The sequence below is a fragment of the Kogia breviceps genome, chromosome 10 (genome assembly GCF_026419965.1).
Source record: "Kogia breviceps isolate mKogBre1 chromosome 10, mKogBre1 haplotype 1, whole genome shotgun sequence".
In the NCBI taxonomy this organism is placed as follows: domain Eukaryota; kingdom Metazoa; phylum Chordata; class Mammalia; order Artiodactyla; family Physeteridae; genus Kogia; species Kogia breviceps.
In genome coordinates, this window is record NC_081319.1 from 18,264,410 (window position 1) to 18,275,680 (window position 11,271).

Sequence of the window (11,271 nt, forward strand, 5' to 3'; positions counted from 1 at the left end):
AACCTGGTTTTGGATTGAAAGCCCTTTTCCTGCTCTTGCCCTGGGTCAGGCCTGAACTATGATTCTAAGGGTCTGGAGGGGCGAGGAAGATGTTCCCTCATACCCTTTGCTCTCCCACCCCTCCTTGCCTTGGCTCTTGGCGGGGGAGGTGCAGCAGGAGGGAGAGGAGGCACCGCCAGGCCTTCTGCCTTTACTGATGAGCTCACAGACTTCTCTCCCATTGGCCAGCGCTGTTGTGGCCCCAAGGCTCTGTAGGCTGCCTGCCCACTTGGCCTTACAAGGGGCTTGTCTCCCAGCACATCACTGAGCGCTGTGGCTTCCTTCCTGGATCTGGCCACAGCTGACTCTGTCATCATCCTCTGCGTGTAGGGTCCTCGCCCATCCGCCTTCCACGGCCAGCTTTAGGGCCTCTGGGCACATATGAAATCCAGCTCCTGTACCTCTCAAGGACTAGGGACTTCGAGTGGGGTGTTCTGGGCCCTCTCTTACTCTTGGACTCCACCAGGCCATCCTACCCCAATTCTATCATCCCCTTTCTGGTCACAAAAAAGAACTGTCAGCAGGGCTTCCCATCAGCCAATGGAATTCCACTGTGTTATGCCTGCAGGTGCCCCCCGTCACAAGGGTGTAATCCCTCGGGGCCTCCCTTTCCTGACTTTGGATGTGGGAACACACTTCCTCACCAAGGGAGCAAAAGAAAAGAAAAGGGCCTCTCTTGAAAAATGCTGCACTGCCACTAAAGGTGACTTCCTCTCTCCACAGTTGTGATGGCGGTGACAGTGATGGAAGCGGTGCAGCAGGCACGTGGCTTTGAGCTCTGCGTTCTAGTTTAACGCACTTCGTATCTCTTTTCCCCGTTCCTAGAACTCATTTCTATGTATTCGCCTTTGAACCTTCATCTTTCCTAATGACATCTGTGGGAAAACCCTTTCTATTAAAGTTTAAACTCACCCAATTCAGGATTCTTTTATTTCCGCTCTGTGTTGTTCAAAGACTGAGAGGTTTAAATACTCTCATGGCATTGATTAGGGGCAAGTGGGAGCTCATTTCTGTTCTACACCATCATCCTCTGAAACGTATAATCCTTCTGGATGGTTGCTTCTGAATCACCAATGACTTCATGGATCGCCAGTGACCTCCATTGGTTTCGTGAACCAGTGCTCATGTCTGTTCCTGTTTGACTTCATTTGATCCCACCCTTCCTTTCACAACTGTATTCTCCTGGCTTCCGTGATCCCAGAGACTCTGGGTTTTCCTTCCATCTCACTGGCTGTTCCTTCTTTGCCTGTGTGACTGAATCCCACCCTCCTCTCATCTCCAAATGTCGAGTGCCGTGAAGCTCAATCCAGAGCCCCCCTTTTCTCATCCATTTAAACATTCTCTTTAGATCTGCGGCTTCAGATACCATGCTTTTCCCAGGACTTCCAAAGGCCTCCTGGAGTGACCTCGCCTTAGAATGCCACACCCTTGTAGTCGACTGTCCATGTGACATTTCTACTTGCCATGGTTAAGAAAACTCTTGTTGTCTTTTCTCCAAACCTGCTCCTATACCCCAGTCTTCTCCATCTCAGTGGACCGTGGACCATCAGCTGAGTTCCCAAAGCCAAGGATCGAGCATTTCTACTCCGCAGTCCTAGGGCACTCCATCTAGCAACAGTTTTTTGTTTTTTGTTTTTTTTTTTTTTTTTTTTTTTGTGGTACACGGGCCTCTCACTGTTGTGGCCTCTCCCATTGCGGAGCACAGGCTCCGGACGCGCAGGCTCAGCGGCCATGGCTCACGGGCCCAGCCGCTCCGAGGCACGTGGGATCTTCCCAGACTGGGGCACGAACCCGTGTCCTCTGCATCGGCAGGCGGATTCTCAACCACTGCGCCACCAGGGAAGCCCCTAGCAACAGTTTTTGACTCTATCTCCAAAACACAGCATCAGTCAGTTCCCTGAACTTCCACTGCCCCCATCTTGGTCCAGTTTGCTATCATCTCTTCCCAGCCTTCCCACCGTGGCCATGTAACTGATACCTCCTTGCTTCTTCTCTTATTCTCTCCACCCCACTATTCATTCATCACACAACAGCCAGCATAAGCTTAAAAATACACATAAATCATCAGATCATGTCATGCCTCTTCCGACGGTTCCCAATCGCACTTTCAATGAAATCCCGACTGCTTACCTAGCTTACAGACCCTGCCTGATCTAGCCCTTGATGGAGAATGACCTCCAGCTTTATTCTCTACCATCCCCCTTGCCCCACTTAACTGCACTCACTTTGGCTGCTTTAATCATCTATTGCTGCAAATCCAACCACCCTGGAGCTTAGTGTCTTGAAAACAGCAACCATGGGTTATTTTCAACAATTCTGTGGATTAGCTGGGCTCGGCTGGGAGGCTCATCTCTGTTCGTCTGTCGTTTCAGCTGGGCTTACTCATGTGGCTGCATTTAGCTGGGATTCCTACTGGGGCTGGAACTCCTCTCTCACATGACTGGTTCCTCAGCTAGGGACCAGCCGAGCATCTACTTTTCTCCATGTGGTCTCTCCAACAGTGTAGCTAGATCCCTGTACATGTTGGCTTGGGGCTTCTTCAAGAGAGTGAAATAGGAAATTGCCAGAATCCTAGACCCAGAACTAAAACACAGCCACTTTGTTCACATTCTGCTGGTCAAAGCAAGTCACAAGATGCACCCAGATTGAAAGGGAGGGAAATTGGCAAAGAATTTGTGGCCATCTTGAATCCAGAGCCCTGACCCTCTTCCTGTTACTTGCACGTGACCAGTTCATTCATCGCTGGGGGCCTCTGCGCCTGCCCTCCCCTCCATGTGGAGCGTCCTTCTCCCTGATCTCGGGACAGCTGGCACCTTCTTGTCATTCAAATCTCACCTCAAATGCCAGCTGTTAAAAGGTGACCATCCAGTGAAAGAAGCCACCAGTCACTCTTATGTTACACTTTGAACGTTCTCTGCAGAGAAGTATCACTCCCTGACTTTGTCGGTTTGTTTAATGATTTACTTTCACTTGTGTCTTTGCCCAGCAGTGAAAGCCCCGCGAGGGCAGGAACCTGGCTGATTGGTTCACTCCGTATCTTTAGTTGCTAGAACACAGAGGAGGCAAAAGTCCCCAGTCAATACATGTTGAATAAATGAACGCAAGTGGTCTCTCGACCCTTGGAGGAGAAGAAGCCATCCTTTGGAATCACATGGGCCTGGATTTTGCCCCTTGCTCGCTGTGTGACCATCGGAGAAGTTACCTAACTTCTCTGTGCTTCAGTCTCTAAAATGGGATGAGAGTTAAGAGAACCCACCTCAGCTTCATGGGGAGTTGTAAAGACAGATGACAGGGCTTCCCTGGTGGCGCAGTGGTTGAGAATCCGCCTGTCGATGCAGGAGACACGGGTTCGTGCCCTGGTCCGGGAAGATCCCACATGCCGTGGAGCAACTAAGCCCGTGAGCCATGGCCGCTAGGCCTGCGCGTCCGGAGCCTGTGCTCTGCAACGGGAGAGGCCACAGCAGTGAGAGGCCCGCATACTGCAAAAAAAGAAAAAAAAAAAAAAAAAAAAGACAGATGACAATGATCAGACTTACCAAGGGGCCTGGCACTTGGAAAGCCCTCTTTATTATTTTAATGTAAACTCTAATCCGCTCCCTCCTCCTTACTACTTTTTCCTGAGCTTCAAAACCAGGAGAGAGGGCTTCCCTGGTGGCGCAGTGGTTGCGAGTCCGCCTGTCGATGCAGGGGACACGGGTTCGTGCCCCGGTCCGGGAGGATCCCACGTGCCGCGGAGCGGCTGGGTCCGTGAGCCACGGCCGCTGCGCCTGCGCGTCCGGAGCCTGTGCTCCGCGACGGGAGAGGCCAAGACAGTGAGAGGCCCGCGTACCGCAAAAAAAAAAAAAAAAAAAAAAAAAAAAAAACCAGGAGAGAAAAATCCCATGTAACTGTAGAAGGTGGGAATCACATTTCATTGTGATCCTTAAAATGCTTTCACTTGGCTGCTCGCTGGCTCCAGCCAAGAGGAGGTTGTCATCCTGTGTCCGCTGGTGAAGAGCAGGCTGGTCAAGGTCAGGGAAGGGCCGGAAGGTCCACTCTCTGCTTTTTTTAAAAAAAGATTTATTAAGTTATTTATTATTTTTGGCTGCGTTGGGTCTTTGTTGCTGTGCACGGCCTTTCTCTACTTGGGGCGAGCGGGGGCTACTCTTTGTTGCCGTGCGCGGGTTTCCTCATGGCGGTGGCTTCTCTTGCTGGGGAGCACGGGCTCTAGGAGTGCAGGCTTCAGTAGTTGTGGCTCGCGGGCTCCAGAGCGCAGGCTCAGTAGTTGTGGCGCACGGGCTTAGTTGCTCTGTGGCACGTGGGATCTTCCCGGACCAGGGATCGAACCCGTGTCCCTCACATTGGCAGGCAGATTCTTAAGCACTGTGCCACCAGGGAAGCCCCCCACTCCCTGATTTTTACTGGAACCTTGAGCTGCTGCTGCAAGGGCCACCAGACCTCTGAGGATCTCCTTTCAGATCTGAACCCGCTGAAAGCTGCCCTGGACCCTGGTTTCCTAATTTTGGTCTGTCCCAATTAGAGCCTTTTTTTTTTTTCTTTGCGGTAGGCGGGCGTCTCGCTGTTGTGGCCTCTCCCATTGCGGAGCACAGGCTCCAGACATGCAGGCTCAGCGGCCATGGCTCACGGGCCCAGCCGCTCCGCGGCATGTGGGATCCTCCCCGGACCGGGGCACGAACCCGTGTCACCTGCATCGGCAGGCGGACCATCAACCACTGCGCCACCAGGGAAGCCCCCAATTAGAGCCTTTTGAAACCACTGTACTCAATTTACTACCTAATTACTCTTACCTGTTTGTTTAATGAAGCTTACATAATGATTCTGGTGATTTTTATGAAACCTTGGGTAGAGATTTTACTTTTCACTTTATAATTTGTGATTTTTATATTCATGTTTTATAACCTTGGGTTCTTAATCATAAAGTCATAAGGAGCTTAATTGATTTGAAACTAACCATACCCTGAAGTGTGTACATGTCAAATTGATTCAAATTGATCCAGCGAGTTTAAATAAAGCTTAGGCCGAGAACATGATGGCACCTGATGGAAATTTTCCTAAAGCACTTGGGTGACTCAACTATGCTGCCGTCTCTGCACAGTAAATTATTGAATAAATACGTTTGGTTTTTTTGCATTTATCACAGTCTGAAAAGACAGGAGTTTTTTTTTGAAAGCCTAGGAAAAGTTAGACAAGTGTAAAATGTTCTATTTTTGGTTCTTTCTGGAAAGCTGTGGCGAGTTCACATTTTGAGGGCATGCTGGTTTGAAATATACAGATATTAACATGTTTTGTTTCAGAGCATGACAGTCAACATCACCCTCGCAAGTTGAAAATGGTTGGAAATTCAGGACTGATGACAGAAGCAATGGAAAAACACAAGAGTCATTGAGATGAGTTTACTTTAAAAAAATTTTTTTTTCCTTAGAAAAATGCCATACAGGCATTTTCCCATAGAGAACTTTCTCTGAGCAAATGAACGCACAGGAGAAATCCTCCGTTTTCTAGAACAGAGTGAGTTCCATGAGGCATTTCTGCCAAATGACAGGTCAGTTTAGTTCTAATTGGCCCTAATTGGCACCCCTTCCCTCCCAGAGGCTACATTCTCTTACCCGCCACCCAGCAATCCTCACAAAGGTGTGAAATCTTTCGCTGGCTTTGAAAACTATCTCCCAGTGGGTCCCTGAAAACCCAATGAACCTGATGGCTGGGCACAGGGAGATGAGCGTGGCTCCGGGAAAAGATGCGGTTCCCGGGGCTCCGCTCCCTGGGGTCCCGGCAGTGAACAGTCACGCCGAATTTTCCTGTCACTGATCTCTCTAAAAGCATTTTCCTCTGTAAGCAGTTCTGATGGCTCCTGACTTGCTTTCATATCTCTACTTCTTGTTTCTTGCAAGTCAGTCATTTTGCTTTACTCTCTCTTTTCAAGAATCTTTGGCAAAACGCTTCTTGGGCTCGGCTGTCTGCAGACAGTCTCTTATGCCGCGGGCTCCCTGCCACTAACGGTGCTCAGCGGGGACATCGCACGGCTTCCTAATGGGCCTCCCTGCCCTGGTCTTGTGTTCCAGACCATGCTTCTCGCTGCATGCCCCTCGGGGCTAGCAGCACCGTCTGCTTTAGTCACCCCTCTGTGCCCAGGGCTGCGCGTTTGACAGAAAGCATTCGCTTTCAATAAGAACTTCTTCATTTTTTCTACAAAATGCACAAACCCTAGGTGATACCCTCGAAAGATTTTTACCTACTCAATCTCCCCCCCCCTCCATCAAGATACTGAACATTTCCAGCCACCCCAGCAGGTTCCCTCATGCCCTCTCTGTCACACCCCTAGCCCTATTCATTCTGGAAGTAAACACACCATTGTGACTTTTATCACTGAACATTGATCTCTGCCTGCTCTTGACCTTCATCTATGGAATTGTTCAATGTTGTGGTCATGAAAATACATCTCTCTGATCTCTGACTGTGGGGACTGACCTACAGCCGATTGTGCTGGGCTCTGAAATCCATCATCACCACGTCCGTGGGAGGACACGCTTCCCACAGGCTGCTCCAGCCTTTGACTGGGTGTGGCAGGGACATGAGTGCAGGCCGTTCCTGGAAGATAGGCAGCTCCACTGACTGGCAATTTTGGCTCAAGGACTCCCCATCAGTTTTGCTGAGCTTCTTTAGAACTGCATGGTGGTCTAAGATGTTTCCATCTGACCAATATTCCTCCTGCATCCCTTCCTTCACCCCCTCTCTCCTTCACAAGGGGCAGATCTGCATCATAGTCTGATGGTCCTAGCCTCTCCAGGCTCCCTCCCCATTTCCCCAGAGGTGTTTCCCTTAATCATCTCCTGGACACTTATTAATCTTGGCACCTCCTTCTTGGATGACCCAGACAAATGTCCACTCTTGTCTGTAGGCTTCTCTTCCTCATCATGAAGTCTGGATTTTCATCCATGTCGTTGCATGCAGCAGCAAGGTGTCCCTTTTCTTTTTTGCTGTGTACTGTTCCCTTGTATGAGGACACCCGCAAAATTATTTCGCTTTTCTAGACTTGATGGGCATTTGGATTGCTACCTATTTTTGGCCATTGTGAGTAAAACTGCTATGAGTATGCCTGGGCTTGTCTTTTGGAGGACACATGCAATTATTTCTCTCGGGTATGTTGTATGTCGTGAAATTGCCGGGTTTGTAGGGTAGCGGATGTTTAGTCTTTGTAGACACTTCAAAACAGTTTTCCAAAGTGATTCTACCAGTTTACTTTCCCATGCTTATAAAGTATTTACTGAAGGAACGAACTCAGGCCAGAAGGGTCTTTTTAGAACTTAACTTTATCCCAGGCACTCCCCTGATTCAACACACACACACACACACACACACACACACACACACACACACACACACACACACGGCTTTCCATGGTGTCCCCATATTACAGACAATGTCCAAATCTAAAGTGACAAGCTGTGCAAGGCCCTGCGTGTTCTAGCCCTCGTGTGGTTCTCCAGTCTCATTGCTCACCACAGCCAGCAGCCAACACTCACCACCAGCATCAGCACCAGCAACATATACTTGATGTATACTGAATCTCTCATCTTCAGATTATGCTGCAGTCTTTCTCTCCTCCAGGTTTTTGCACATATTGGACCCTCTGTCTTGAACAGCTTATTTTTTCATAATTATTTTCCTGCTTTGCCTAGTGTATGAGTTATAAATGCTTCTGATTGAAAGCAATGAAAAAAAATGGATGCAGATGGGCTCAAATAGTGGCTCTTCTTTTTTTCACATAATAAGAAATATAGAGGTGGGTAGCAGCTAGCATTGCTTCAGCAGCATGATGACAACAGGGCTCGTTCTGTGTTGCCTCATGGTCATAAAATGGCTACCACAGCTCCAGGTGTTACATCGTTCCTTTCCCATAAGAATGGGAAAGGGCTAAACAAGCCATTTCTGTCTCTTTCATAAAGAAAGTAAAACATTTTCCCAGAAAAACCTCCAGCAGACTTACGCTGGTGTCACATTGGCCAAACTTGGTCTCATAGACCCCTCTAGCTTCAAGGGAGGCTGGGAAGCTTCTCATTCAAACTTCCATAGTGGAGAACAATAAAAGGGAAAGGGTTTGGAAATGGCTATGGAGCGATTCAACCCTCAGTGTCCTTTTCATTAAGCCAACTCTGGCTCACCCTTCTGGCCTCAGTCCAGCTGTCCCTTCCTCTCAGAAGACTCCCTTGATGCCTCACTTTTTTAGGACTAATTAAATGTTTCACCATCGTATTGATCTTTTACGTTTTCCCCAGTCTTGCATTTATTTGCTGAACCTCACCTTGAGGTATATGTGAAATCAAGTTCTTCCAGAAAAAATATGAAATTATATACAAGCATGATAAAATACGTATATATACGATGCCACCCAAAGCCTCCTCACCTCAGTCAGCGTTTTTCCGGTTATGATCAAGTTCATATGATCAAGCTCATATGCAACCACAAAGCCAACATGGCTTCCTGCGGGGGGAGCCCCCAACACTTCCTCCCATTGAATAAACTCCCAGGAAAGTGTCTATAAACTTGTCTCAACATGTGTACCCACTAAATAGGTGCCAATCCTGGCTGGAGACTCTCAGCCTTTTGTTTCGTTGCTATTTGAAAGCTTTAAAATCCCCCCTTTTAGGGGTAATCTAGTTTAGCGGGGAAGACCTTGGACTCTGGACCCAGAATGTCAGGGCTCAAATCCTGACTCTGAACTTACCGAATACATATATGGCTTAGGGCAAGTCACTCAACTTCCCTGGGCCTCAGTTTCTTCATCTGTAAAATGGGAATACTAATAGCACTTAGCTGCTAGGGTTGCTGTGAGGATGAAATGAATTAATCCTTGAAAACCCTGTCACACAACAGGCACTGAGGCCACAGTGGCTGCCCTTATTCCCTCTGAGTTGTGTTTCCGTCTGCTGTCCCCACCGGCCCCCTCTCCCCTCTCCTTTAAACTCAGCAAAATGCCTAATCCAATCACTGCCTAAATCAGTGACTATTACGTTTCCTCAGAGCATTTAGAGTCAGGTGCGGGAGCTCAAACAAGCAGCCCAGGAAGCAGAAGACAGCAGCCGAGGCGGAGGGCGTGCTTGCTGTGTGCCTTGCGCGTATCAGCTGGCCGCTTGCTCACACCAGTCATCTCGTTTTCCCCCTTCTGTAGATAAGAAATCTGAGTCTTGGAGTGGTTTGTAAATGTAGAGGGTCCCAGCAGGCGATTAAACGCAGGTGCGTCTCATTTAAAGCCAGGGCGCAAATGGCTGGTTTTATGACGTAGGGTGGGCTGGACAGCGCAGAGAGGCACCAGGTGCCCTGGAGTTCAGAGGTGGGAGAAGTCCCAACCAACCTGGGGGCTTCCCAAAAGCTTTGTTGGACACCTGAGACACACGTTGGAGGGTGGGGAAGATTCTTGTCGGGCAGCTGGGAGAAAGGTTAGGAGTAGCGAGAAAGGCTTTTTAGATGAATGGCACAGCAAGAGCAAAGACAGAAATTCCAGAAATGCAGGATATTTTGAGGGAAATAATGGTTGGGAGTACAGACTCTGGCGGTGGCAAAACCTTGGTTCAAATCCCAGCTCTGCTATTTCCTCACTGTTTGACCTTGGTTAACTTGCTTAACCTCTCTGTGCTTCAGTCACCTCGTTTGTAAAATGAGAACAATAAGAGCACCTCCCCTGAAGTGGTTTGGGAGGATGAAATGAGAGGACGCTTGGGGTCTCCTACAGTGTAAACATCCAGTCAGTGTTACCTGAGTTCAGTACCCCAGCCAGGCGGGCAGTCAGCAGTGTCACCTGCTCTCAGATTAGGGTGAGAAGAACAGAGGAAACGGCTTTTGAGGTTTCTCTGTGCTTGAGGTAAAGAAGTTGGAAGCATTTGTTCCCCTTGGTTTCCTCTCCCAGCAAGTGACAGCGTCAATCACGCTGTGGATGTGAAGTCTCTTTCAGCAACTTGCCCACATCAGCAAAATGCAGATAGAAACATGACCATGAAAGAAAGAAAGAAAGAGAGAGAGACAGAGAGAGACAGAGAGAGAGAAAGAAAGAAAGAAAGAAAGAAAGAAAGAAAGAAAGAAAGAAAGAAAGAAAGAAAGAAAGAAAGAAAGAAAGAAAGAAAGAAAGAAAGAAAGGAAGGAAGGAAGAAAGAGAGAAAGAAAGGAGCTCATCTAAATACCTGATTGCAAATACTTAGCTTCAGCAGATATTTAAGGCCCTTTTCTCAGGGAGAAACGTGGGGGTTGCTTTCTGGGAGAAATTATACACACTTAATGTCCCAGTACCTTTTCTGAGACACTAACAAGACCCCAAAGTCAGCCCCATAGAGGAGGGGAAATCAGAAGAAAAGAAACAGGGGTGATTAAAAAAAACAAGAAAAAAACCTTTCACATTTCCTTCTCTGATGAGTCAGCTGGCACGTGGTCAACAAACTGTTTTGAAGGACCTGAGACATCTCAGGCCATCCTTCATGGCTAGCTTTATGTTCGGAAAAGTCAGTGCTGAATTTCACTGCCTTCCCTGCCTTTCCCCTGTTCCCACTCCCATTTCCCCTTAAGAGATCTAAGGAGAATTTAATCCATATGGTTTTGATTCCCTCACTCATCAAAATGCAGTTTTCCAAGAGGCATTTGATCTCCAAGATATTATGTGACTATCTTTTTGTATTTTATTTTTTCCCTTAGAAAAAAAGAGCCGATGGTTTGCCAAAAGTAAATGAACTCCAAACCCTTGGGGTCTGAACTGGGTTCAAGCGTAAGTTCCAGGGGAGCCAAAGGGGATGTTGCTTCGTCAGAGACCTCAAATATTCTCTTCAGAAGCCAGGTGAATCCAGGCAAAGTGGGGGGGGGGGCTGTTTTTGCTTTTCTTTCTCCTGTGCTTGTGTGCTGCCCCCTATTCTATCCTAGTAACTGAGCAATAGTTGATGTATTAAGTCGTTCCTGAGTGCCAGGCACTGTGCTGAGTGGTTTAGAACTCTCTAATTGAGACTAAATAATCATCCTTTGAGGGATGTGCTCCCCTCACTTCTTCCTTTCTTTCCTTCCTCCCTTCCTTCATTCTTTCAACCATCAAATATTTTTTGAGCGTTTATTATGTGTCAGGCACTCTTCTAGGGTCTGCAGACGCCAAATTACATCCTTACACTGGCGGAGCAGACATTCCAGTTTGGGTGCAATTAAGCAAACGAATAAGATGGTTTCAAGCAGAGTCTGTGTGATTAAAAAAATAAAATAGAG